This window comes from Molossus molossus, unplaced genomic scaffold (genome assembly GCF_014108415.1).
Source record: "Molossus molossus isolate mMolMol1 unplaced genomic scaffold, mMolMol1.p scaffold_m16_p_13, whole genome shotgun sequence".
In the NCBI taxonomy this organism is placed as follows: Eukaryota; Metazoa; Chordata; class Mammalia; order Chiroptera; family Molossidae; genus Molossus; species Molossus molossus.
Window position 1 is genome coordinate 36,936,372 of NW_023425348.1, and position 27,028 is coordinate 36,963,399.

General features: G+C 40.1%; 1 protein-coding gene across 2 annotated transcripts in view; it reads left to right on the plus strand.

Annotated features, from left to right (window-relative positions):
* Positions 1-135: 135 nt before the first annotated feature.
* RAB30 (RAB30, member RAS oncogene family) overlaps positions 136-27,028 on the plus strand; it is a 75,253-nt gene continuing 48,360 nt past the window's right edge. Inside the window, exon 1 of one of the 2 annotated variants that reach the window (XM_036258983.1) lies at positions 136-302. The gene's annotated coding sequence lies outside the window, so the exon portion shown is untranslated. Of the gene's footprint in view, positions 303-7,003; positions 7,081-27,028 lie in introns of those variants that run through there. The other variant, XM_036258982.1, reaches the window with a different exon arrangement.

A 27,028-nucleotide genomic window follows, 5' to 3' on the forward strand; every position in this document is an offset into this window, starting at 1 on the left:
GGACTACAATTTCCAGAATGCAGCGCTCCTGAGCATGGCTATTGGGGCCTTTTGGACAGAGGGATGATGTCATTGCAAAAACCCTACTGCATTCATTGTGCTACGGTCTATCCACCCCCCTGCTGCTGCTGGGCTTGTGATTGCCGCTCGCTCCAGCTGAGCTAAGAGTAGCAGCGGCATCAGGGCAGGGACTGACTCCAGCCCTTGGACTTAAGACATCGCACCACCTTACGTTGCGTGCGTGACTCATTCGCACATCATTTCTGTTTATGCCTGGGGTGGGGAGAAAAATCCCAAACCAGGTGAGTTGAAGTGATTTATTCCAATGGTTCTACTAAGTTATTCCTCCCGCTTAATTCTCAAGGCTTTCTTTTGGGAAGATGGGGGGCGGGAGGATTGGGGAGGTGCTCGCAAGCGCCGCTAAGCGAAACGCTCTGTGTAATTTGGGTCACTGCAAAGAACAACTCCAGCCACCTTCCCCCGCGGGAGGACCGATTCCTGCCAATTCTCTAGTCGCAACTCCCCTCAACCTTTTGGAAGCTGAGAGAGGGGGCTGGGCTGGGGGGGATGTTGGGAAGTGCTTTTGGAAAATCAGAAGGCAGAGGTGGGGGACTGCGGTCCTGTCACTAACGGCCCGAGTGCTGAGGTTTGAGTAGGAAGGGGTGATGCGTGGGAAGACATGGAGACAGTGATTTAATGTGGTCGCACTACTTTAGAACATTTCTGTGTCGCTTGGGCGAGCACACACTTCGTTTTTAAGATGAGCGTGCTTCTGAGCAGGCTAAGTTTTGTGGAGCTCAATTTTATATGCGTGTCTATGCCGTTTGCCTCGCCTTTTCTGCCCATTCGAGGTGACAGTGTCCTTTAATGGTGCACTCCGTGCCAGTCAGAAATATTTCACGTGTCTGGGGAAGCTTCTCTTGGGCTGCTGGAAAAGCATTTTCATTAAGTGTTCTTTTCCCCGACTGCAGGATTTCAGGATTGTTTGAAAGTGGAGCTGACAGATTTGTGCTTGTGTGTTTTAAATTACATTGCAATAGGCTCCTTGCCACTGGCAGTGGTACCATAATAAGCTGCTGTTTCCTGAGGCACAGTCACTAGTCACAAATAACGGTTTGGAGAAGGGATGGTTAAGGAAACCTGGGTTTATTTTAACGTGTTAGGGAAGGGAAAGTTAGAAGCACTGTTAACCTTCATTTGCCATTACTGAAAGGTACTCATAAAAGAGTGATCCTGGCCAAGGAAAACAAGGAGCATAGTAGTGGTTTTTTGGTTTTTCATCCTTTAGGATCTGATACATTTAACAGGACAGAAAGCATTCTGACTTGTATGATGTTGGCTCTCTTCTTGGAAGTTATTAGGATGATTAGTGCAATAAATATGCTACTTTGAGATAAACAACTGGCTGATTCAAGAACAGATGGGGCTAGTCTTAGCTGAGAGATCTACAACCTTGGAAATGAATGGACCTGGGGTCAACCACACCCCCCCTCTTGGAATATCAAAAGAAGGAGAAATGCAGTACTTATGCAGGTACTTTATGCTTAACTCTAAAATGACAAACCTTTTTATAGTCAAGTCAGGCAATGAGGGAAAGTCTTTACTGGTTCTCTTCTGTCACTGAACTGATTTTGTTCATTTTAAATTCAGACCCTTAGATCTTCTAAGTTACAGCTGGGTGATGCTTCGTTTAATGCTGCTTTACTGAATGCAAAGGACAATCCATTGTATGGGCTTTGTAGTAGAATGATTTATTGGAATGCAATGAGCAGCTTTTGGATTTGGGAAAAGATGGACTGCGTGGCTTTGTCTCTTTCTATGTCTCCCTGTTGCTTACTGTGTGCTTTTTTTTGAGCACCTTATCCTTTTCTCTGGTACCTTCCTTTCCCTACCCTTCTACCTTTCATGAAGTTCTTTCAGTTTCTTTCCCTGTTTCTCCATTTGCAATTCTCATTTTCCCTCTGTGTTTCAGAATCTCCCTCTTATCACCAGTATATCACATCTATTTCTTTAAGTCTCTTTTCAATCTCTGAATACCCTCCCTACCCCTTCTCTACCTCACCCAGCAAATCCAGGCTGAGTGGAGACAGTGAGAATATTCCACAGAGTTCTCTTTGAAGAGGCTTTGATTTTTCCATTTCTTGCAGTTGGTGCTTGGCAGGATGAGTAACAACATGCTTGACCCCTTGGCCTGGTTTGTGGTTTCTGTGACAGACATAACTTGGCCCCAGGCAACATGTGAACAATGAAATGTTGCAGTAGATCTCACGCCAAACTCTATTGCTACCTGTATTAAGAACTGCCAATGGATTAGCAAGGTTTTTTTTACATGACATGTTCTCACAATTACCAAAGAATAAATAGATTTCAAATAGCTTTTGCCTCATCGAATACTTTTTTCCTTATCCCTGCTGCAGTAAGTGGAGGGAAGGTTGTCTTTCCCCCTTCTTTCTCTGTTGATTGGTGAGGGGCAGTATCCAGGTGGCAGACTACCTTTTTTGGGGGTGGGGTGTGGCTTGAGTAAAACCATCTTTCTCTCTTGTGGTTTCTTCTCTTTTGTGGATGAAAGAAGTTTGTTATTTTATACTCCCCTCTTAAGAAGAAGGGTGTGGTAGTAGTTATATTTGTGTGATTAACATTAGTGCTTCTCTGGGCATGGAAAGTCTAATGTCTGTCTAGAGGCAACTAGTGTGACAGGCAGATTCAGAGGCTGTCATCCTAGACTTCTCTATCACCATCTTCTCATTTCTAATATTCTTCTTCTGAGATGCTCCCTCTCCCAACCACACTTTTTTTGTGTGTGTTCTAAGATTGTGGATGCATCAGTAAAAAGAGAAGTTTCTCTTGCCCTCATGGAGTTTATATTCAAATAGGGGAGACCATCGTTGGACAAACTATTGCAAGTGTGATGAGTGTCACTGACAAAGGGGGATGTATTACAAGGTGGAATAGGAGTGCCTAACTGGTGCTCTCCCCTTGTTTGGAGGAGTCAGGGAAAGTTTACTGTAGAAAGTGACATTTCAAAACACTTGAGTGCAAATACTTTAGGATGGCAATGGGAGATTCAATTACATATATAGAAAGATACTAAAAACATCACTGTGGCTGTTAAGTGGAAAGGAGATTGGAGAGAATTGGCCAAATTGAATGCGTGAAGACCAAGTAGTAAGTCATTTTGTTGTCTATGTAAGTGATGATGGTGGCTTGGATCTAGGGTGGTGGCAGAGGGCTTGGAGAGAAGAGAAGAGATTAGAGAGACAGAGTTTGAAGATTATAATTGATAAGATTGTTGATTGATTGGATTTGGGAATAGAGAGGAGAGTTAAGATGCCTTGAGTTTTTCCTTGAGCCACTGGGGATGCCATTTACAGAGACTGGATGGGAACCAAATTTTTGTTTGCTTTTTTGGAGAAGGAGTGACTTTGGGACATGTTGAGTTTGAAGTTCCAGGAGGACATCTAAGATCTTTCTCTCGCCCTGTCCGCATGTATGATGTGGCACAATGGAATAGAAGAGAGCTCTGGTGAGAGTTCTTTCTAAAACTGGGTACTTCTTATTTACTAGCTGTATGATGTTGGACAAGTCATATTCCTTTTCTGGCCTTTAAGTTTCCTCGTCTGTAAAATATATCTATTCCACGAATTTATACTGATCACCAGCTATAAGTGCACTGTGCTAGGAAGAAAGCATTGAACAGACAATATAGTGTTTGCTTTGGAAGAATTTGCTCAGGTGAGAGAGAAAGACAAATAATCACACACAGAGAGGTATGTAGGCCTCTGTAGGAGAGCACAGCCCCAAGGGAGGCTTTCATTCTTTCCTGGGAGGAGGGATAGTATCCACAAAGTGGCTGGTGACCTTTGACCTGAGACATCAAGGTAAGAAAGAATTCTTCAGACTGTGTCCCCAGGCACCTAATAGAGTACCTTGCATAAATTAGGGACTCTGAGTATTTGTTGATTGAGTGAGCTAACTTAGGTCACTAAGGGCCCATTCAAATACAGGAAATATCAACATATTGGAAGAGGGCAATTAGTAATGCAAATGTCAAATGTGAAATGCTTTTAACAAATCCATTAACATGTATTCCTGAGATCTGAAGTCTTTGAGATGTTTTGTGGATGAGTTTGGGGAAATTCAGAAATATTTCAGATCTGGTTTCCTTATGATTTGCACTTCCTTTATTCAGGTTAGGTTGTCAAAAATAATCTTAACTGTATATAATTCTCTAAACCAATGGGTGTTAGACTTGAATTTTATAGATAACTTAAAAAAAGATAAAGAAAATTGGGGGCAGGGGTTGGCTGTTGACAATGGTTATTTTTCTATAGTAAAGATATTTTTTAAATGTCCCTTTCACTTTTATCTCATAAAGGACATTTAATATCAAAAGTTGTAGGAAGAGCATAATTTTAAAATTAAAATTTTAATTATTTAGCTTTATAAAAATTATTTACATTTTCTTTATTTTCTCACTCTGTTGGATAATAGTTAAAAGAGGACAAACAATAAAAACACTTAATATTATAGTAATTTATGGATCCATTGCCCTGTGTTCTTGGCTGTGATGAAAATGTGGCCCATCTCCAAATAAGAACATTTCTAAGTATGGAAGAATTGTATATGTACCATAGATGATTTATTTTTAGTTTTTTCCCCACAGGAATCCAACCTTTAAAACTACATAGGCCTCCTCAAGATTAGTCTAAGGTAGGAGTTCTTAACCATGAACCCCTGAGATCATATGTTAAAGTGTGTGTGTTCACATGTGCATACACATGTTTTTCTATCACTACATGTGCGTCCTTGGGAAGTTACTTAACTTCTTTAAACCTCTTTTTCTTTGCAAGATTATTGTGAAGTTTAAATGAGATAATATATTTAAAAAGTCTTGCACTATGCCTGGTATAGCTGGTGCTATGGTAGTTGTTTTGAACATTAAATGTATTTATTGTTTTAAATATTTTATTTATTGGCTGATGCTTGCTTAGTGCCCACAGTGACAAAATGAATAAAAAATAACTTAGTGTAACTAGAAAGCCTGATGCAGTGGAAAGTGCACAGCATCACTGATGTAGAATTCTTGCCAGAGATGTTTAACCTAAATCTAATCATGAGAAAATAATCAGGCAAATCCAGATTGTGGGACATACTGCAAAGCAGCTGGCCTGTGATCTTCGAAAATGTCAATGTCATGAAAGACAAACAAAATGAAATAAAACAAAATGTATGGGTAATTTATCTATACTAGAGGAGACTAAAGAGTTATGACAACCAAATGCAGCATGTAACCCTTGGTTGGATCCTTGATGTTTTAAAAAGGCTGGAAAGGCCCGGCTGGTGTGGCTCACTGGTTGAGCACCAACCCATGCACCAAGAGGTCGCTGGTTTGATTCCTGGTCAGGGCACATGCCCAGCTTGTGGACTTGATCCCCAGTTTGGGGCATGCAGGAGGCAGCCAGTTGATGTTCTCACTCATCGATGTTTCTATCTCTCTCTCACCCTTCCTCTCTCTCTAAAATTAATAAAGTAAAAATATTAAAAGAAACATTAAAAAAAGTCTATAAAGGACATTTTGGGGACAGTTGGGGAAGTTTGAATAGGAGCTGTCTGTTAGAAAATCAGTAACAATGTTAGTTTTCTTGAATGTGGTAATGGTACTGTCTGCTTAGCCTGACATGTTGTGGGTATTGGTGTCTAGATCAGTGGCTGTTCCACAGTGTGGTCTTTAGGAACGTTACAGCAAAGCTAGAAGACATCAAGGGCTGCTTCAGAAGGTAGTGATTTTCTTGGTCTCTGCAAATATTTAATCAGCTTATGTGCTGGAATACCATTTGTTGGGGATATCGTAAGTGATCTTTGTGCCCTTTCTAAACACGATCCTGTCTGTTCTGTAAGAATGCAGACTTCTACAGCTGGCACTCTGTCTTTCATATTACTAGAGGTAGTAATGCAGGTGGAGCTGCAAGCTGGCTGTTTCCAAAGTGAAGAGGAAAGGATGAGAAAGGGCACATAAATATATACTTTAAATTTGTTTTTTGATTCTAGACATAAGATTAATCAAAATGTATTACAGAAATACGCAATGAACTACATAGAAAAAGTGCCCCTTAATTCCACCTCCTAAAGATAATCAACTGTTGAGATTTTGATGTGTATTCCTCTGTCATTTTTTCCCACACATATACAAATGATGTTAGTACAGTACATATTATTTTGCTTGCTTCATTTAACTTAGTATATTTTGGGCAGTTGTCCCACATATTTGCATGTTGCTCTGACTTACCCATTTTAATGACTATTGGGCACTGCTGCAGTAAGCATTTGAGTATGCATCCTTTTGTGATGAATTTGTAGGAATATTTCTGTAGAATACATTTCTAGGGGTAGAAATACTGGGTCAAATAGCATGAATAGCTCCCCTTTAATTGTTCCCTGACAATTAATTTCTTATCAACAGTCTTTGACAGTGCCATTTCTGCAGACCTTTGCCAAGTTAATTAGCCACTTGAGCTAAACTCTCTTATCTAAGGGAAGGAAGTTACGATGGGTGGACAGAAAGTGGGCAAAAATGGAGTCACAGAGGTCCTGCTGGTTTCTGTGACGGCTGTAATAAAGGCTGATATGTAAGTAACATGGAAACCTCTGGAAGAGAGAAGTAAAATACATTATTCCTGCGGCAGCACAGCATGATGTTTAAAAAGTGAACTGAAAGACTACCGCAGCCAAGAGTTTTCCCCAGAAAATTCTGCAGGAAATTTTATTTTTGAGTAATGGTTAACTTCACTAAAATGTGGACACCGTCTACCTTGAAATGAAAATAACCTCTTCTGCTTACTTCCTCTGCATCTCAGTCACACTCTCACACTAGAAAGGGGAATTTAAGCTTCACTTCACTTTTTAAAATATCTGAAGCAGGTGGTTAAAAGGCCTGATTGTTCATCTTTCTGAACACCAGTAGAAGCAATCGGGCAGGTTTTTGGCAGTTTTCTGTAGAAAAGGTGAATTCAGGAGTGGCCATCAGTGACTCACCCTGCCCCAGCAGAGACCCTGAGGAAGATATTGTGAGGATCTTGAGCTGTGAGTTATTTCCATTCTTTTAGCCAATTATTTCCATTCTTTTTTAATTAAAAAAATTTTTTTTTCTTCCATGAAAAATCTTTATTTTATTTTTATTTTTTTAAATTAATCAATTTATTTTTGTTACAGATGTTTCTCCTTTTCCCCCCACTGATACCTCCCTTCCCCACCCTCCCCGCCCTGTCCCCAACCCAGCTTTGTTGTCCATGTCCATTGTTCATGCATACATGCATATAAGCTCTGTGGTTTATCCCTTCCCCCCACTCCCTCTTCTGGGGATTGTCAGTCTGTACCCCACTTCCATGTCTCTGGGACTACCCCATTCCTCAGACTGTTATGTTCATTATATTCCACAAATAAGTGAGATCATGTGATATTTGTCTTTCTCTGCTTGGCTTGTTTCACTTAGGATAATCCTCTCTAGGTCCCTCCATGTCGTCTCAAAGGATAAGAGATCTTTCTTTCTTTTTTTTTTTTTTTTTTATCCTCACCCGAGGACATTTTTCCATTGTTTGTTCAGGTAGAGTGCGAGGGAGAGAGAGGAACAGAGAGAGAGAGAGAGAAACATCGATGTGAAAGGAACACATCGAGTGGCTGCCACCCACACGACCGACCAGGGCCGGGGACAAACTGCAACCGAGGTACGTGCCCTTAGCGGGAACCGAACCCGGGTCTCTCTGGACTGCAGGCTGACACTCTAACCGCTGAGCCAAACCGGCCAGGGCGATATCTTTCTTTCTTACAGCTGCATAATACTCCATTGTGTATATGTACCACCACTTTTTTATCCATTTGTCTACTGATGGACATTTGGGCTGTTTCCAGATCTTAGCTATTGTAAATAGTGCTGCTATGAACATGGGGGTACATATATTCTTTCTGATTGGTGTTTCAGGGTTCTTAGGGTATATTCCTAGAAGTGGGATCACTGGGTCAAATGGCCCATTCTTTAAAAAAAATTTTTTTTCTTTTATTGATTTTTTTAGAGAGAGATGAAGGGAGAGGGAGAGAGAGATAGAAATATCAATGAGAGAGATACATCAATTGGTTGTCTCCTGCATGCCCCCCACTGGGGATCTGGCCCACAACCTGGGCATGTGCCCTGATTGGGAATCAAATTGGCAACCTCTTGGTGCATGGGTTGATGCTCAACCACTGAGCTATTTCCATTCTTTTGTGACTGAGTGGAGCAAACTTGAGTTGTGTGCTAAGGGGATAATTTATCTTTTTAATATGCAGTTTCTTCATCTATGAAATGGGGATTATTATGAGGCTCAAATGAAATTACATGTATAAAAGATTTTGGCAAATTTATGTGCACATAAATATATGCTGTTGTGAAGGTGCTGCTGTCTCTGACTGGGCCAGCTCACGTTAATCTTTCCTTTCTGTAGTGGAATTTGTAGGACAAAAGACATCTGTTTCACATCTCTCATTACTTCTTTAACCAGTATTTGTGAGCATAAGCTAAATGCAAGGTCCTGTGCTGGGTGTTCTGATAGGGAAACAAAGGTGGAGCCATCTAGGAGTTTTCCTTCTTCCCCACTTACTCTAGGAGACTAATATCTTTTAAGGAGTCTTCGATAAAAGATACTTTACTAAGGTGTATTAAGTATGCTGTCTTATTCTCTCAATTCTAGGCAATAGATTTGATCTCAGTTTTTCCATATAAACGAGGAAACAGTTCTTAGTGAGATTAAGTAACTTGTTTTGTTTTTATAAAGTTACTAGCTTAAAAAATTTGCAGATGTAGGCCTTTGGTAGATTTTTCTGGAACCAAAACCATACTGCTTCTCCAGCTGCTTCCTCTTTTTGCCTTGCTTTCTGATCAAAAGTGTAAATTTTATAAAGGACTGGCTGGTAGCCTTTACTTGAATGTGGTTCATTTTACCTGCAGGCATAGGGGAAGTGTAGATCTGTTGAGTTAGCTGAAGCCATGATGTGAACTGTCATAGCATCTACTGGGTGCCAGATGGTTTATGTGTTTTATTTGATTTTTTTCCAGCTTATTTTGAAAATTTTCAAACATATAGAAAAATTGCAAAAATATAGTGAACTCCCATATACTCTTCATCTAGATTCTTTTGCTTTCTTTATCTACATACACACAATACACACACACACACATTTTTAAAACAAACATTTTAAAATTAATTTTAGAGAGTAAGGGGGCAGGGAGAGAGAGAGAGAGAGATTGCCTCCTTTATACACCCCCACCAGGGATTGAACCAGCAACCTAGGTATGTACCCTGACCAGGAATCAAACCCACCAGCTCTAGGTGCACAGGACGACAAGCCAACCAACTGAGGTCACACCAGCCTGGGCCACACACATTTTTTTTTTTACCCCTAAACCACTGGAAACAGTCGTAGACATCACAACACTTTTTCTCTAAGCACTAGGGGATGTATCTCTTAAGAACAAGGACATTCTCCTGTGTAACTATAATACCATTGAAACATAGTCTTTTCAGACTTTCCCAATTGTTCCAATGTTGTTTATGTCCTTTTTTTTTTTTTTTTTTTTGGACCCAAGATGTAAACAAGGATTATACAAGGTAGTTGTGTCTCTTTAGTTTCCTTTAACATATCACAGTACCTTTGCTTTTTTGTCTTTTATGATATTGAAATTTTGAAAAGTCCAAGTCTGTTGCCTTGTTGTAAGTTGGATTTGTCTGATTTTTTTTTCTCTCACTATTAGACTCCGGCTAAACATTTGTGATAAGAATTCCCCTCATGGAATGTTGCATCCCTCCCTTGCATCATATTAGGTGACACACAATGTAAGTTTGTAACATCACTAGTGATTGAGGTTTGATCATTTGGGTGAGGTGGTATTGCAAGATCTTTCATTGTAAAAGTACCCTTTCTATTTGTAATTAATAACATTATCTGTGGGGTCATCGTTTGAGATTGTTTAGATATTCTGTTCCTCAGCGATGTTCACCAAATAGTTTTAACATCTATTGATAATCCTTGCCCAGGTCAATTGGTATCTATTGGTGTTTTTCTGATCGATTAGCTTTCAGTTCCCTCTTCCCCCCTCCCCTCTCCTCCTCATCTTCTTTTTTGTTATCACTTGGACTTCTGGATTCTTTTATCCATATAATGTGTTATATTCCATTACCGACCATCTGCCTTCTTTTTTTCAACTTTATGCTTTCTGATACATAAATTGTCTCAAATTTTGCCACAAGGTATCTGTCTTATCTTACTTAATCCTAAAAATAACCTAATAAAGTAGGTTGGATTTTGCCTACTTTATAAGTGAGGAAATCAAGGCTCAGAAAGCACAGGTAATCTTCTTCCAGAGTCACATAGCTTAGTGAGCAGATGAGTCCAGAGCAGTTCTGACTAACTCCCAAGCTGTTCCTGCTACTCACGCTGCTTCCTGGCAGTCCAGGAGCAGAATGTCATCTGATGAAACCAAGTTAAAAGCATTGCATCATTGTTGGTAATAGCAAATGATTGAAAACAACCTAAGTGTGCATTTGTGGGAAATTGGTTAAATAAATGAATACGTAAACACAAGGAAAAACAATTAAACTACAAACAGGAATTAGGGTATTCTTTAGGTACTGGTACAGAAAGTTCTCCAATGATATATTAAGTGAAAGAAAGAAGGTGGCAGAACAGTGTATATTTTGTGAAAGAAATGAGACTGAAAACATAATTTTAATTTGCACGAAGAATGCCTGGAAGGATGTAAAATAACAAAGTGATTACTGGTATAAGGCAAGTAGGAGTAAGTGGTGAGTGTGTGTGTGTGTGCGTGCGTGTGTACTGAGATTTCTTAAGATTTTCTATTTTATATATTACTTTTATTTCTTTTATTTTTTATTATTATTATTTTTTATCCTCACCTGAGGACATTTTTCCATTTTTTGTTCAGGTAGAGTGGGAGGGAGAGAGAGGAACAGAGAGAGAGAGAGAAACATCAATGTGAAAGGGACACATCGAGTGGCTGCCACCCGCACAACCAACCGGGGCCAGGGACAAACTGCAACCGAGGTACACGCCCTTAGCGGGAACCGAACCCCGGTCTCTCGGGACCGCAGGCCGATGCTCTAACCACTGAACCAAACTGGCCAGGGCTATGTATTACTTTTAAAATAGTTTTATTGAGATATAATTAACACATCACACAATTTGCCCATTTAAAGCATACAATTTAGTGGGTTTTTTTTTTGTTAGTTTGTTTTATCCTCAACCGAGGACATTTTTCGATATTTTGTTCAGATAGAGTGGGAGGGGGAGAGAGAGAGAGAGAGAGAGAGAGAGAGAGAAACTTCGATGTGAAAGGGACACATCGAGTGGTCGCCACCCACACGACCCAACCAGGGCCGGGGACAAACTGCAACCGAGGTACGTGCCCTTAGCGGGAACCGAACCCGGGTCTCTCCAGACTGCAGGCCAACGCTCTAACCGCTGAGCCAAACTGGCCCGGGCCAATTTAGTGGTTTTTAGTTTGTTCACAGAGTTGCATAATTATCACTAGATTCAATTTATTTACTTACTTTTGAATTTTTTATTGACTTTTAGAGAGAGAGGGAGGGAGAGAGAGAAACATCGATGTGAAAATGAAATGTCAATTGGCTGCTTCCTGCATACCCTCTTTAGACCATTTTCATTATCCCCCAAAGAAAGCCTTTAATCATTAGCAGTTATTAGCCATCTTTCTCACCCCAGGATCCCAGCCCCAAGCAACTACTTATCTTTCTGTCTCTATAGATTTGCCTATTCTGGATATTACATATACATGGTTTCTTTTATTAGCATAATCTTTTCAAGGCTCCTCTGTTGTAGCATAGATTAGTACTCCATTCTTGTTTTATTACCAAATAATATTTCATTGTATGAACATATTGTCTTTTATTTATTCACTTATCAATTGATGGACGTTTGGGTTGTTTCCACATTTTGGCCATTATGAATAATGCTGCTATAAACATCTGCATACAAGTTTTCAAGTGGACATTTGTTTTTATTTACTTTGCATCTGTATCTAGGAGTGCAATTGCTGGGCCAACTGGGAACTCTATGTATGAACTTTTGAGGAACTGCCAAATTGTTTTCCAAAGCAGCTGCTTTATTTTACATTCCCTCTAGCAATTTCTCTACATCCTAGCCAACACTTGTTATTATCTGTCTTTTATATTATAACCCTTCTAATGGGTATATCACAGTTTTAAACCATATGAATATGTTACCAATGTAATATCTATTCCAAAAATAAAATAAAATGAAAACAAAAAAATTAGAAAGAAATGATAGCTCAGAAAGAAGTTTCAGATGGCCAGCCAAAGGGTCAGGGTGTGGTGAGATGGCCTTAGGGTAGGGATGAATAAGGTTTGCCTTGTTTGGCCTGGTGTCTTGACGCATATACATTTCCCTCTTCTGCTCTTTGGAACCAGCTGCCTTTTCCTCCTCCAGTGCTCTCCCAGGTTCATTGCACAGAGAGTGGGGGGCTTGAGTATAAAATACTGGCCTAAGGATTTCTTGTACTTTAGAACCAGCTCTAGAGAGACTGGCTAGGACCATGTTAGTTCTTTCTTTTATCAACTTTATTGGGATGTCATTAGTTAATAAAATTATACAAGTTTCACGTATACAATGTTAGTTCTTAAGACCAGGGAAGTACCAGGATTGTGTGGACCATGATGTCTTCACATTGGTGTCCCCAATATGCATGGTGAGGGCATTAGACAAGGTTGCGTTAGCCATTGGTGACTGGTCTAGGAGGTATGGAATGCTTTAGAAGAAACCCAACTATGGGAACCTACAGACTAGAGTTTGAATTTGTGTTCTGGCATTTTTAAGCTGTGTGATCTTGGACAAGATTCAACTTCTTTGATCCTCAGATTCCTCATCTGTAATAGAGGAGCCTAGTGTAAACTATCTTCTCAGAAGATACTTGTTAATTACAAAGGGAGAGAGAGTTACTTTATAGTGAAGAAAGGTGGCAGGACACCATTTTTACTAAATGACCTAATTTCGGTGATGAGACAAATCAACATTTGAGGATATACCACTTGTGTGGCATTCTTGCCGAAAATGCATAATCTGAATCTAATCATGAGGAAATATTAGATAAACCCAAACTGAGAAACGTTCTACAAAATAAATGGACTGTATTTCTCAAAAATGTCAAGTTCATGAAAGACAAAGACTGAGGAATAGTTCTAGATCAAAGGAGACTAAAGACATCGAAACTAAATACATCACATGATCCTGGATTAGATTGGACCAGAGAAATTTTTTTTCTTTTGCCTTGGACATTATTTGGTGAATTGGAGAAATTTGAATGGGTGGCGGGTGGTTGAGAATATATTATTAAATAATATTTATATTAATTTTCTAAATATTAACATTTAGGTAATCTGGGTGAAGGGTATATATGAATTCTTAATAACTTTTTTCCTTTTTTTTTTTTTGGTATGCCTGAAATTAATTCAAAATAAAAGGATAAAAAAGGAGGGAGGGGTGATAGCCAATACCTAGAGCATAGGGTTGTTGTGAGGATTAAACAGGGCCCTGAGTGTCAAGTCTCAGAATGGTGCTCTCAAAGCACTGGGTGGGCCTCAAAGCACACATGAGCATCCTGGATGGACAAGGCAGCCATGGCTTGGGAGCTAAATTAAAATTGACACATGGGATATGGTGGAGTATTGTTCTGAATCCAAAATTGGAATTCATGGTCTGACAAAAACATTTTTCTTTTAATTATAAATTCATTTCATTGCAAAGTCTTACAAAAATATATATATCAAATCTCATTTAATTTTTCCATTTAATGAATTATCTTAGTATAGTGTTAAATTTATATGAAGTCATGATTATCCTAGCAAAGTTATGGTTTATTTACTTGGGGGCATATTTGGGCCAGTATTAGCATTCAGGCAACTTCCATTTACCTTTTCTTTTCCTTCCCTTTCCTCTCCTCTACCATACAACCAAGTTTCCGATTTTTGTCTCGGAGAGCCATTTTAATTAGCCATGTCAAATGTTAATTGTTATAGTAGACAAAAAGAAACTTTAAGCTTTTTCTTCTAATACATAAAACTCTACTTTCTAAGAGCTTACTTTGGAAGGAATGTTTCTGGTCTGGAAAATTCAGATAGCAACCTCAAAAGGAATTCATGTCCTACAGGAACTAGGAGTAGGGTGGGGAGTGCAGTTTTCTTTGAGACAGATTGAAATAAATATTTCTGTCTGAAATAGTAATAAAGATCTATTTATTTCTTTCATCTTTTTGCTAAAAGCTTTAAAACATGAATAATTAAATTCAAAATCGATTTAGCCAAGGCACCAAACAAAACAAAACAAAACAAAAAACCTCAAGGAATCCTGATTAAAAAGCATTTATGAGATCTTGGACAGGCTGTTTTGCTAAGTGAGATGATCCTTAGTATAACATTTAAGTCTATCCCTTTGAAGTGACAGCATTTCCAGCTACTAAGAGTTGCAACTGAATAGCTCAAGATTCCACGTTCGGTGATACCAATCCAGACTCATTGGCTGCTGCTGTAGTGTCTATTTTGACTATTACTTGCCATAAATTGTTTGGTCTCAGAATACTCCATGCTGTTTGCTTTTAAAGTTATTGTGCTCAGGAAGCTAAATGGTATGTTTGTATGTGCAATAAGTGGCTTTTATTAAATAACTTTATAATAGTAATATTGGCAAACAGTTTTTGAGTTTATGATGTGCCAAGTGCTATGCTGCTTTACATAAATTATAGCATTTAATTGTGGCCAAACCACACGAGGAAGTTGAAGCTCTTAGAGCTTAAGGAACATGCATAAAGAACCTATGACTAGTAAGACGAAGATCCAGGATCAGAAATCAAGATTATCTTACTGCAAAGTCTCTGCTTTTCTGCTGTGAGTCTGACCTTTTGCAAATTCGTTTGGAAGATGGTTACATTTTTACTTCATGTTTGGAGCAGAGTCCTGTCTTATTTACTTGATAGGTATTTATTGAGTACCCATCACCTATCAGGTACCTTGAGAACCGTAGAGATGATCAAGACTCAGTCTTTGTCATTATGAAGTTCACATTCAAGTAGAGGAGATAAAACAGATACATCCCTGTACATCCATATTCATAGCAACATTATTCACAATAGCGAAAAGATGGGAGCAACCCAAGTGTCCATCAACAGATGAATGGATAAGCAAAATGTGGTATGTACAGATAGCGGAATGTTCTTCAGTCTTGAAAAGGAAGGAAATTCTAACACATGCTACAACATGGATGAGCCTTGAAGACATTATGTTAAGTGAAATAAATCAGATACAAATGGGCAAATATTGCATAATTCCACTTATTAAGGTACCTAGAGTAGTCAAACTCAGAAACAGAAAGTTGCCCGAGGCTAGGGTAGAGGGAGCAATTGGGAAGTTGTTGTTTAATGGATGTAGAGTTTCAGTTTTGTTAAATGAAAAAGTTTTGGAGATTGGTTGCATAACAAAGTATGGTTAAGTTTTAACCATACTTAAAAATGGTTAAGATGGTAAATTTTATATTATGTGTATTTTACTATAAATTAAAACACTCAAACAGTTACACCCCTCTACTATGTGGTATAAATTAATTAGTGAGATAGGAAGGTCTATAATGAAGTCATAGGATGGCTTCCTAAATAGGGTGGATATTGCTAGACATGGAAGATGGGTAAGATTTGTGTGGCAATGAGGAAGGTGGGAAGGGCAGCCCAGATGAAGGAAACAGTGAGCCAAGTTATTGAGGCTACTTGGTGCTGCTTTAAGATCTAATTCTAGAAAGGAACAAATCCCCAAGTACATGGTTTGTAATTATGAATGTCTCAGCCACCTTCCAGCTGGGCAGAGACTTAAATGTAAAGTCTAAACCAGATTCATGAGGTCGTGGTATGCTGGACAGGGACTCATTCATGATTCATTTAGTAAACATTTATTTAGCGCATGGTTCTATGCTAGGCATTTTATGTACGTTGGCAGGTTTAATACCCCCAACAACTCTGAAGTTATTAATAGTCTCAATTAACAGATGCAGAAATTGTGACTCAGAGATGAAGTAACTTGCCCAAAGTTACATGACTGATAGTTAGCAGGAACAAGAAGAGTTTGCCATGCTGTGTCTTCCAAGATACATTGCTTCCCTTTGAGGGTGGGTGATAAGTGATGTCTTTGAACTCACAGTCAGAAGGGCATGTGACTGCCACCCTTTTTCATCTTTGTGCTGCTTTTGAGACTACCTTGACTGAGTTATCTTACAGCTCTGAGGCTCCTTCCTTATCTGTATTAGATCAGATTATTTCTAATGTTTCTCCCAGATTAAAAATCCTATTCATCCCTCCCTCCCTCCTTCCATCCAACACTAATCTAGTATCTTTTATATATGAGGTACTGTGCTGGTGGATACTGGTAATTGAGATTTCACAGAACACTATTCTTTCCTGAAAGGAGATTGCAACCTAGTGAAGGAGACATAAAATAGATGATTATTATACAGTATGGTCATAGTGCTGGTAGAGGTATATACAAAGACTGGAGCATAGAGGAGGGGTGCCTGACCCTTCTTGGATAAGAGGATGTCAAGAGGAAATGATCCTGAAGGTCAGGATGATAATAAAGAAGACCACAGAACTTCATCCTTCTTGTCCCTATAGCCATATTTATTTAATTCAATAAAACACTGGTAAAGTCAGAGCTCCTTTTTAAAAAATTGTTTTTCTTTATTTATTTTTAAGGAGTGAGGAAGGAAGAGGGAGAGAGGGAAAGGGAAAGAGAGAGAGAGAAACATCGATGAGAGAGAACATCGATTGGTCGTCTCCTGCATGCCCCCCACTGGGGATATGGCCCACAACCTGGGCATGTGCCCTGACCAAAAATTGAACTGGTGACATCTTGGTGCATGGGTTGACGTTCAATTGCTGAGCCACACCAGCTGGGCGGAGTTTTTTTTTAAAAAGGGAATTTAGGAAACATGAAGTAGACCAATAAGAGGCCCAAGGGCACAGAGTTATTTGATATGTTCAACTAAAATCACAGATGGTTATATATTGAGTAGCTACTGTGTATCAGGCACTATGCTATGCCCTGTAGATTCATAATTTTATTTTATCCTCCCCACTGTCTTATAAGATAGGTGTTCTTATCCTTTACAGATATAGACACTGAAGCTCAAAGAGATTGTGACTTGCTTAAGGTCACAGCTAACTAGAGACTGAGCAGAGGTTCACACATAGTTTGTTAAAATCAAGGCCTTTGCCCCTTATGCATGCCATGCTTCTTCAGGATCCTGGATTTTATATTTCTGGAGGAACTTCGCTGGGGTACAGGGTCTCCCTCTCATCCATGGAGCCCAGGAGGTAACAGTAGTCAGAGAGGCCAGCTCTTCATATTTTCCAACAGGCTTAATGAAGGACAGCTCCCCAAATTTCCTGTGTCTTACTTTTGAGTTGGTAGATCACCAGCCACCAAGGGAGAATGACTCTTACTAAAATGTTAATTATTTCCCTTTTTTTTTGCCTTTCCCAGGCAGTATATGAATGCTTGCTTTTGACAATTTTTCTCTTATAAGTGGCTCTTAAAAATCATCTGAGAGCCCTGGTTGGTTAGAGCATTGTCCCCATATGCCAAGGTTGCAGGTTTGATCCCTGTCAGGGCACATACAAGAATCAACCAATGAATGTATAGATAAATGGAACTACAAACTGATGATATTCTCTCTCTTTCTTCCTCTCTTTAAAATCAATTTAAAAAAATCATCATCTGAGAGAATGCTGATTGAGGCCAGTTAAGTCAATGTAGCTGATCTCCTCTTTTTGTCCAACAACGGGCACCTTTAGCTCATTTGTCCCAGATTCTATCTTTGGAGTCCTGAGAGACCTTGTTGTCTGGCTCTCAGAATCCTCCAACTATGAGATTCTGACAAAATCACACGGAGGTCTCAGCACTTCTAACCCATGCCTCAGACTCCCTCTTTCTCCCTCAAGGCTTCCCTGTGGGCATAGGCTATGGTGTCTTGTCAGGGAATATTTTCCCAGCTGGTTTTAGAGGCAGGCCAGGCATCTATCCCAGGCCCTTTAACCCCCTGGAAAGTTCCCATGGATGGCTGCATGAAACAGAGAAAACTAACCTCCAACATGGGTTGAAGAATTATGGTACTAGGAAAAAGTCTCATCCAGCCAGGCTATTACTCTGCCCTGAAATTCCATAGTTTGGGCTAAAGTGACATGGACAAAGGATCTGGGGTTAGGAGACTGGACCTGAAGTCACAAATCCTGGGGCCATGAGCACTTTATCTGTTTGAGCCTGCGTTCTTAGCTGTAAATGAAGGACTGATGACAGCCTCGTCTTCATACTGTTGTTCTGAGAGTCAAATAACTCAACAGATAGTATAAAAATGCTTTATAACAAGCCTGTAGACTATATCACAGATGCCAGTGCTGTTATAAAACAGTTTTGGCTCAATGACAAACATTTCTGAAAACTGAGCAGGATGTATGCTCTGTCATCACTGGCCCCCAGTTCTTGGCAAACCTTTTCATTGCTCAAGTAGGCATTCATGGCCTCATTCTCCTGTGTATTTTTGTAATATTTTCATTTATAATCTTATAAATGCTCCCAGAAGCTTTGTTGATTCTTTTTTAAAAATGTTTTTAATATTTTTTTCTTTATTGATTTTAGAGAGAGAGGAAGGAGAAGGAGAGAGAGAGAGAAAAACATCAATGAGAGAGAACATTGATTGGCCACCTCCTACGTGCCCCCCACTGGGGATTGGGACCACAACCTGGGCATGTGCCCTCACCGGGATTTGAACTGGAGACCTCTTGGTGTGTGGGAGCCCTGGCCAGTTTGGCTCAGCGGTTAGAGCGTCGGCCTGCGGTACAGAGAGACCCGGGTTCGGTTCCCGCTAAGGGCATGTACCTCGGTTGCAGTTTGTCCCCGGCCCTGGTTGGTCGTGCGGGTGGCAACCACTCAATGTGTTCCTTCACATCGATGTTTCTCTCCTCTCTCTTCCTCTCTCCCCCTCCCGCTCTGTCTGAACAAAAAATGTGAAAATGTCCTCGGGTGAGGATAAAAAAAAAAAAAGGCATATGTGGTCTCTTCTTTGTGCAAATATTAATGAATAGTCTTCCAAGCCTTTTTTTTTATTCCTCATCTGAGGATATTTTTCTGTTTATCATTAGAGTGGGAGGGAGGGAGGGAGGGAGGGAGAGAGAGAGAGAGAGAGAGAGAGAGAAACATCAATGTGATAGAGCCACATCGACTGGTTGCCTCCCTCACGACCTCGACCAGGGCCGGGGATGAACTATAACCGAGGTACATGCCCTTGACTGGAATCGAACTCGAGATTCACTGGTTTGTGGACTGACACTCTAACCATTGAGCCAAACCGGCCAGGGCTGCAAAGCTTTTTATAGAGACAATAAGTAGATAGCAGTTTTATCTTGTGGTGGAGGCAGTCTGCGTTGCTGTGCATTAATTACCTAGACTCCTTCCAGAGACTCTTTGTTAAAAAAATTTAATTAATTAATTTATTTTTGTTACAGATGTTTCTCCTTTTTCCCCCACTGATTCCCCCTCCCCCGCCCTCCCTGCCCTGTCCCCAGCTTTGTTGTCCATGTCCATTGTTCATGCATACATGCATATAAGTTCTGTGGTTTACCAGAAACATGGAAGTAGGACACAGACTGACATCCCTCAGAAGAGGGGGTGGGAGGGTGGGAAGAGATAAATCACAGAACTTATATGCATGTATGCATAACCAATGGACATGGACAACAAAGCCGGGGATGGGGCGGGGGGTGGGGGATGGGGAGGAGGGTGTCAATGGGGTAAAAAAGGAGAAACATCTGTAACAACAACAACAACAAAAAGTTCTGTGGTTTATCTCTCCCCCCCACTCCCACTTCTGGGGATTGTCATTCTGTACCCCACTTCAACGCAGAGACTCTTTTTAACGAGTGATGATTTCTCAGGCCCTAGTGGCTGCTCTGGCTCACATGCTCCGAAGGAGAAGAGCAGGAGCTGCCAAGAAGGGCTGATATAGGCACTTGGGGCCATGCTAGGTCCCTGAAGCAGGGATTACAGTGGTGGGATTTGGAGAAAATGTGGGTGAGGCTATTTGGACCAGGGATCAGTGCTGGGCTTTTCCTCAGGGATTCCCAGAATCCAACACTATAACCCAAGTGCTGGATCTTTTAGCTAAGAGTAAACCCATTGAAAAGCTCATGAAAACAACAAGACTCTGGGAAGTAAAGAGAATTTTTTGAGGTTCATAGAGAGGTCAGCAGAGGGCCAGTGTTATCTGTCTCTTCTGGCTCTTAGAAAAAGCTTACCTAATGAGTCAGGAAGACAATCCAAACTTGAACTATTCTTCTCTCCTCTGGTATATGAAGAGCCTGGAAATAACCATTGAGATATACAGGGTTTTTATTTTTTAACCTTCCAGGTCAGTGTGTCTGGAGCATGCTGCCTGCAGGTGGGGGTGAGGAGTGAGTGAGATTTGTGAATCCATTTCATTATTGCGTATGGGGTGCCTTCAGGCTTATAGTCAGTTGAGAGGAGTGAGAACCCCAAGTAGTTTCCTTAGAGGGAAGTAAAGAGGATGGAATCTCTAGACCAACTTGGCAATTTCTAAGGACAGTCTGACAGAGTACGAAGTTGGAGTGTGCTCTACTTGTACTGGGGATGCTCGATTGAGGGTGCCAGAAAAGCACCCCCAGCCAGCCCCCTTTGGGAGAAATGTCTAGTAGGCACTACAGAAAAAGGAAGAACAAAGGGAAGGGAATAAAGAAGGAAAGAGAGAATGAACTCATCCTTTGAAATCAACAAAAGATATATCCCCAGGAGTGATTTATGGGTGTACACAGGAGGAACATTAAAAGAATAATTGCTGGCTGTTTATTTTGGAAAAGTATGGGTAGTGAGAATGGAGGCAGGGAGCTTTATTTTCTGTTTTACCTTGTTCCAACTTCCATTAGTGTTAATAGGATCATATATTCTAGACTTTCCTTGGCTTGCTGCCTTGACATAACTGTTTGAATTCCTTGTTTTGGTATGATATATTCTTAACAACAGAGGGAAAGAGGAACACAATGTTGTGTGCTAAAGTATTCTGTATGCCTTATTGTGGATGGGATTTATTCCCTTGGGTCCATGGCTATTAAGATGATCTACTTAGATGATCTGTGTTTCTGATAGCTACCTCTAGATAGCTTTATAATTTGCTCAAGGGCTTTGTTCAGGGATGGCTAAATGTATTTTGTATTTGGTGGAACATGGTGAGTCTTAATTTTGGTTATCTGAGCTCCAGGCTGGTACGGGGACCACTGTCATCCAAAGGACCAATAGAGCTGTGTGTTCCCTTGTTGTGGGGAATTGATCCTGGAGGTATTTATTAGGTGGTCATTTGATACACATTGACTCACTTCGTGGGGAACTTAGTTCTTATGGTTGTTGCTGCAGAATACATTTATTCAATTAAACAAATAACAATTGAGCTCCTGCTCTGCTCTGAGTATTGCTTCAGACTTAGGAATGCTTTGCACAAAGAGCCAGACTTGGACTGTTCAAGGAAACCCAGCAGAATCAGAATGTTAAAATTTTGGGGTTTGAAGGACCCTTAGAAATAATCTAATCCAGAGCCAGCAAGCTTTTTCTGTAAAGGGCCAGAGAATAAGAATATTCATTTTAGGGAACCACAGACAGTTTCAGATGTATATTACTCTTTGCTTTTACAACCATTTAAAAATGAGAAAATTATTCTGAGCGGGGGAATGGGGGTGGTGCATGGGTGGATTTGGTCCATGAACCATAATTTTATAGTTTGCCAGTCCCTGATCTAATCCAGTCCCCTCATTTTTTTTTTTTAAATCAAAGGGGAAACTGAGAGCCAGAGGTGAAATGATTTCTCTTCCTTGTTGTCCGTCCTCCCCTCCTCAATAGTCACACAGCTAGTTCTTGGCACTGCTGGGTTGGTGACCCTTAAAAAAGGATCCCCAAACTGCCTAGTCATTTTGCAAATGTATGGTTTTGGTCCTGAGGGAGGTATGGATTTTAGTTAATTATTAAGTTATTAGGTGTCTAGTGCATTCTAGGCACTGTGCTTGGGCTTGAGGATGCAAAGTTAGCCTGACAAAGTCCCAGCTTAGCTGTTGGTGCAGGCACATAAGATGGCAGTGTGGAAAGTGGCATACGGAGACAAGCAGTGGGTGCTGGGAGGCACAGGAAGGCACTCTGCCTTCAGTATGTGAGATGCTTCTGTGGGTGAATGAATGAATCTATTCATTCCACTCATTCATTGCACCTCCCCTACTTGTGTTTTGGATGCCACTACCCAGCCTAAAGAAAGGAGACAGGGGCCTGGCTTCCTCTCCACTTTCTTGTTTTTCTCTTTGGGAACTCATACCTCTTGTACATCCTATGTGTGCATGGGTGGGTTATGAGATTACAGGAAATAAAGTGAAAAAAGATTCAGACCCCACCAAAGAAAGAAGGTTTATTTGGCAGTTGCTTTGTTGTACCAGTTTATCTAAGCAATGGCACTGAGACACATCTGCAATCATATAATATCAACCATAGACCCTTTTACTATTCTAGAGTTGGAAGGAATTTAGCAATCATGTAACTATATACCCTTTCATTTAACAGATAAAGAGCATGAGGCCCGGAGATGTTAACTTTCTGGGTCACACAGTTAATTCATAGAATCTCAGTGTTGCAAAGGACCTTAAATGATATCTAGCATAACTACCCAGATAATAATAAAGGATAATAATTATAGCCAAAATTTATTTAACGTTTATTGACATGTATAGTAATATATATTATCTTATTTAATTCTGACAGTAACCCAGTGTAATAGGTACAATTACCATACCCAATTTACAGCTGAGGAAACTAAGCTTGAACAGATTAAGTAAAATTTGCCCGAAGTCACCCAGTCAGTAAGTGGTAGAACCAGGATTCAAGCCCAGGCTCAAATATTTAACCTGTTCACAGCCCTTTACTCCAACTTGCCTAAGTGTTTGGACTGTGCTCCATTAGCTTATGAGTGCTTGTGGGCAGGGCCCACATCCCCTTCATGTGTGTTTCTCCATTTTGGGATTGGCATAAAATGTGCTCAACAGATGTTTGTACAATGAATGAATCAGTGAGCAGTCAATCAAGTCATACTTTAAGCAGTTGACACTTTCAGTGACGAGTGAATGGGAGCTCAGTGGCTGAGCTAGACCCATGCCCAGGTCTGCTGATGTCATATCCTAATATGCAGATGTGTGCCAGGAAAGCCTATTGCTCTGAAGCTATCTTTATGATGTCACTGACCAATTCTGAGAATTAATGTGCACAGTAGAATTCTCTTTGAACATCAAAGGTTCCTTGAAGATGTGACAGCCTGGTTGGTTTCTCTGAGTCTGATGAAGTTTGTAGAGGCAACTGGAAGATTCTCTCTGTACATAGTACCTTCTTCTTTATTCTTTTTCTTTTGCACAACCATTTAATTTAAGTTTGTAGTTTCAAACTATAGTCTGAGGTATCCTGGGGTTTGTGGGCTAGAGAACTGAGGGATTCTGTAAGAAAGTGTGGGCATGGATTTGGCTTTGAGTCAAATAAATGCCCCAAACAAATATCTTTGCTGCTGCACTAATTTTTTTTAGTTCTGACAGATGAGAACAGCCAGCTCATTAGATGTACAGTACCCTGTGATGTTTTCTTATAAGTTGAATGTTTTTCTCACCTGACAATGGTAATACATGGGCATGTTTGACAGGGAGTTTTTGAAGTCAGCAGCATTTTAACAGATTTATAGAGATTGTTCTGAAAAAATACCTCTCTACCTAGATTACTGCTTTTTGTATAAAGAACAGAGTGGGCATTGTTTGCCATTCATTTTAAGCAGAGTTGTTCTATATGGCATAGAAAACCAAAGTTCTTGGATTTCAGCTCAGAAAGCTGTATCCTTTGAACCTAGGCCCCTGGGTTGGTTCATATAAGTCAATACATAGCATTAATAATTGCTGTGTATCACTTGGAGGAAAATCCAAATTAAATAAAGGAGGCTTTCAGTAGTTGTGAAAAAACAGATTCAGGCTCTACTGGTAAGAATCTTGAGGGATTTTCATGGGGAAAGAGATGTAATATGAGATACTGTTCTCATTTGTAGGCGTTTGAGAAAGCCCTTAAATTAGAGAAACACATGAATATTTGTTTTCTAACATAAAATAATTCAGAGACCTGCCCATGTTTCTTGCCAAAGCTTTTTTCTTTTCAAGTTTCATCCAACCGCCACAAATTTTTTTTCCCGATTTTATACCAGGGAGAAATCCTCACTTAGTGATTGCTTGCTGTTAATACCTACTTTAAAATTTTTATTTATTCATTCATTTATTTTTTAAATCTTCACTTGAGGATATATATTTTTTAAATTGATTTTTAAAGAGAGAGGGTGGTGGGGGAGAGATCAATGTGAGAGAGAAACATTGATTGGTTGCCTCCTGTGTGTGCCCCTACTGGGGATTGAACCTGAAACCTAGGTATGTGCCCTGACTGGGAATCAAACCTGCAACCTTTTGGCATACAGAATGACGCTCCTACCAACTGAGCCACCTGGCCAGGGCAGTACCTACTTTTAAACATTTCTTATGCATTAATGAATCTTTCTTTTAACTTTACCAAGATTTACCCCTGATTTATACCACCTCCCTCTTCAGTAGCAGTAGCTGATTTCAGTATAAAGGGTAGGGGGTGGGGGATGGCAGGAAAGGATGAGAAGGATCTGTTCTCACTACATGGTGGCTTCTGTGTTATCAGATAAACATTTAGTGTCACCATGTTCTAGAGACAGGTGCACATTTAGATTTCTAACTTTCATCTTCAAAAATCTCAAATGAAGAGATTAGTACAAAGGACACTCAAAAAGTCTTATATTTTGCCTTGGCCGGTTTGGCTCAGTGGTTAGAGTGTTGGCCCATGGACCAGAGAGGCCTGGGTTTGGTTCCTGCTAAAGGTACTACCTCAGTTGCCGTTTGTCCCTGGCCCTGGTTGGGGTCGTGTGGGTGGCAACCACTCAATGTGTCTCTCTTACATCGATGTTGCTCTCTCTTTCTCCCTCCCGCTCTATCTCAAGATAAATGCAAGTGTCCTCGGGAAGGATAAAAAAAAAGTCTTAGATTTATTAATTCTTAACATTTTACCACGCTTATTTTATTTTATATATGCAGATTTATGTTTTTTGGGGGGCAGACGTCATGATATTTGATCTCTAAATATGTCAGTATTTATCTACTGAGTATATGGACATTCTTCTACATCTCAACCATCACAGCATTATCATGTCCTAGAAATTTAACATTGATTCCATAATAACACAGTCTATATTTAAATCTCGTGTTTAATTGGTTAACTTTTGCTGTGTAACAATACCACCATTTATTAATGCTCATGGTTCTGTGAGTCATCTGGATAGTTCTTCTAATTTGCATCAGGATCAGCTGATCTTGGCTGGGCCCCTCAAGGTCTGTAGTCAACTGCTGGATCTGCCAAAGGCTGGCTGGTCTAAGTTGGTATTAGTTTGGATGGCTTATCTCTGCTCCAAAGGATCAGAATAGCCCAGGCACGTTCCCACGGCATATAGGCAGATTCCGAGAGAGTGGAAGTGTGCAAAGCCTTCTAAGGCCTAGGCTTGGAGCTTGTGCAGCATAACTTCTATTGCTGTGTTTTGGCCAAAGCCAGTCACATACTCCTCTTGATGAGAGGAACTGTAAACTCGTATTGCTCAGGGGCCTGGATACAGGGGCATGAACAATTGCAGCATTTTTGAAAATAATCTATCATACTCCTATTGTTCAAAGACTATTAATAATAATGTTAGTTTTATAATGTTAATGTAGTTGTTGGTTTATTTTGAATCTAAGAACTAATCAAGGATTGCACATTAAATTTACTTGTTATATATCTTTAGTCTCCTTTTTTAGTCTCTTTTAATCCATAAATTTCCCTCTTCTTTTTTATTTTAGGATATCGATATTTTTAAGATTAAGATTCCAGGCCTGTTTTGTTAATAATATCTTACAACCTGAATGCGTCTAGCTATTTATCCATGATTATATGTAGGTTAAACATTTTTGGCAAGAATTCTAAATAGCTGATGTATACTTCCCATTGCTTCCCAGGGGAAGCATATAATGTTAGTTTATTCCATTACTGGTGATGCTCACTTGGCTAAGGTGGGATCTGGCAGATTTCACAATCATAAAGGTGTCACTTCCTGGAATTAGTAATATATTTTTTGGTACTAAAGTTCTTCCAATCATGTCAACATATATTTATTAGATACCTACTGTTTATCTAGTCTTGAATTAAGTACTATGAAGTATCTAAAAGAATGGTAAAGAATGTTGCCTGTCTGAAGAATATATAATTTTCTTGAGGTTGAGTTACTCTTTTCAGAACTGAATAAAGAGTGCAGCAGTGGTGATTCTAAGTTAATGATTGGTTTATAAAAACTTTCTTTTAAATCCTCACCTGAGCCCTGGCCAGTTTGGCTCAGAGGTTAAAGCGTTGGCCTGCGGTCCGGAGAGACCCAGGTTCGGTTCCCGCTAAGGGCACGTACTTCGATTGCAGTTTGTCCCTGGCCCTGGTGCGGGTGGCAGCCACTCGATGTGTCCCTTCACGTCGATGTTTCTCTCTCTCTCTCCCTTCCTCTCTCTCCCTCCCACTCTATCTGTACAAAAAATGGAAAAATATCCTCGGGTGAGGATAAAAAATAAATAAATAAATAAATCCTCACCTGAGGATATTTTTCCTTTTATCTTCAGATAGAGTGGGAGGGAGGGAGAGACAGAGAGAGACATCAATGTGCGAGAGAGACATCGACTGGTTGCCTCCTGCATGACCCCAACCAGGGCCAGGGCTGGGGACCAGACTGCAATCAAGGTACATGCCCTTGACCGGAA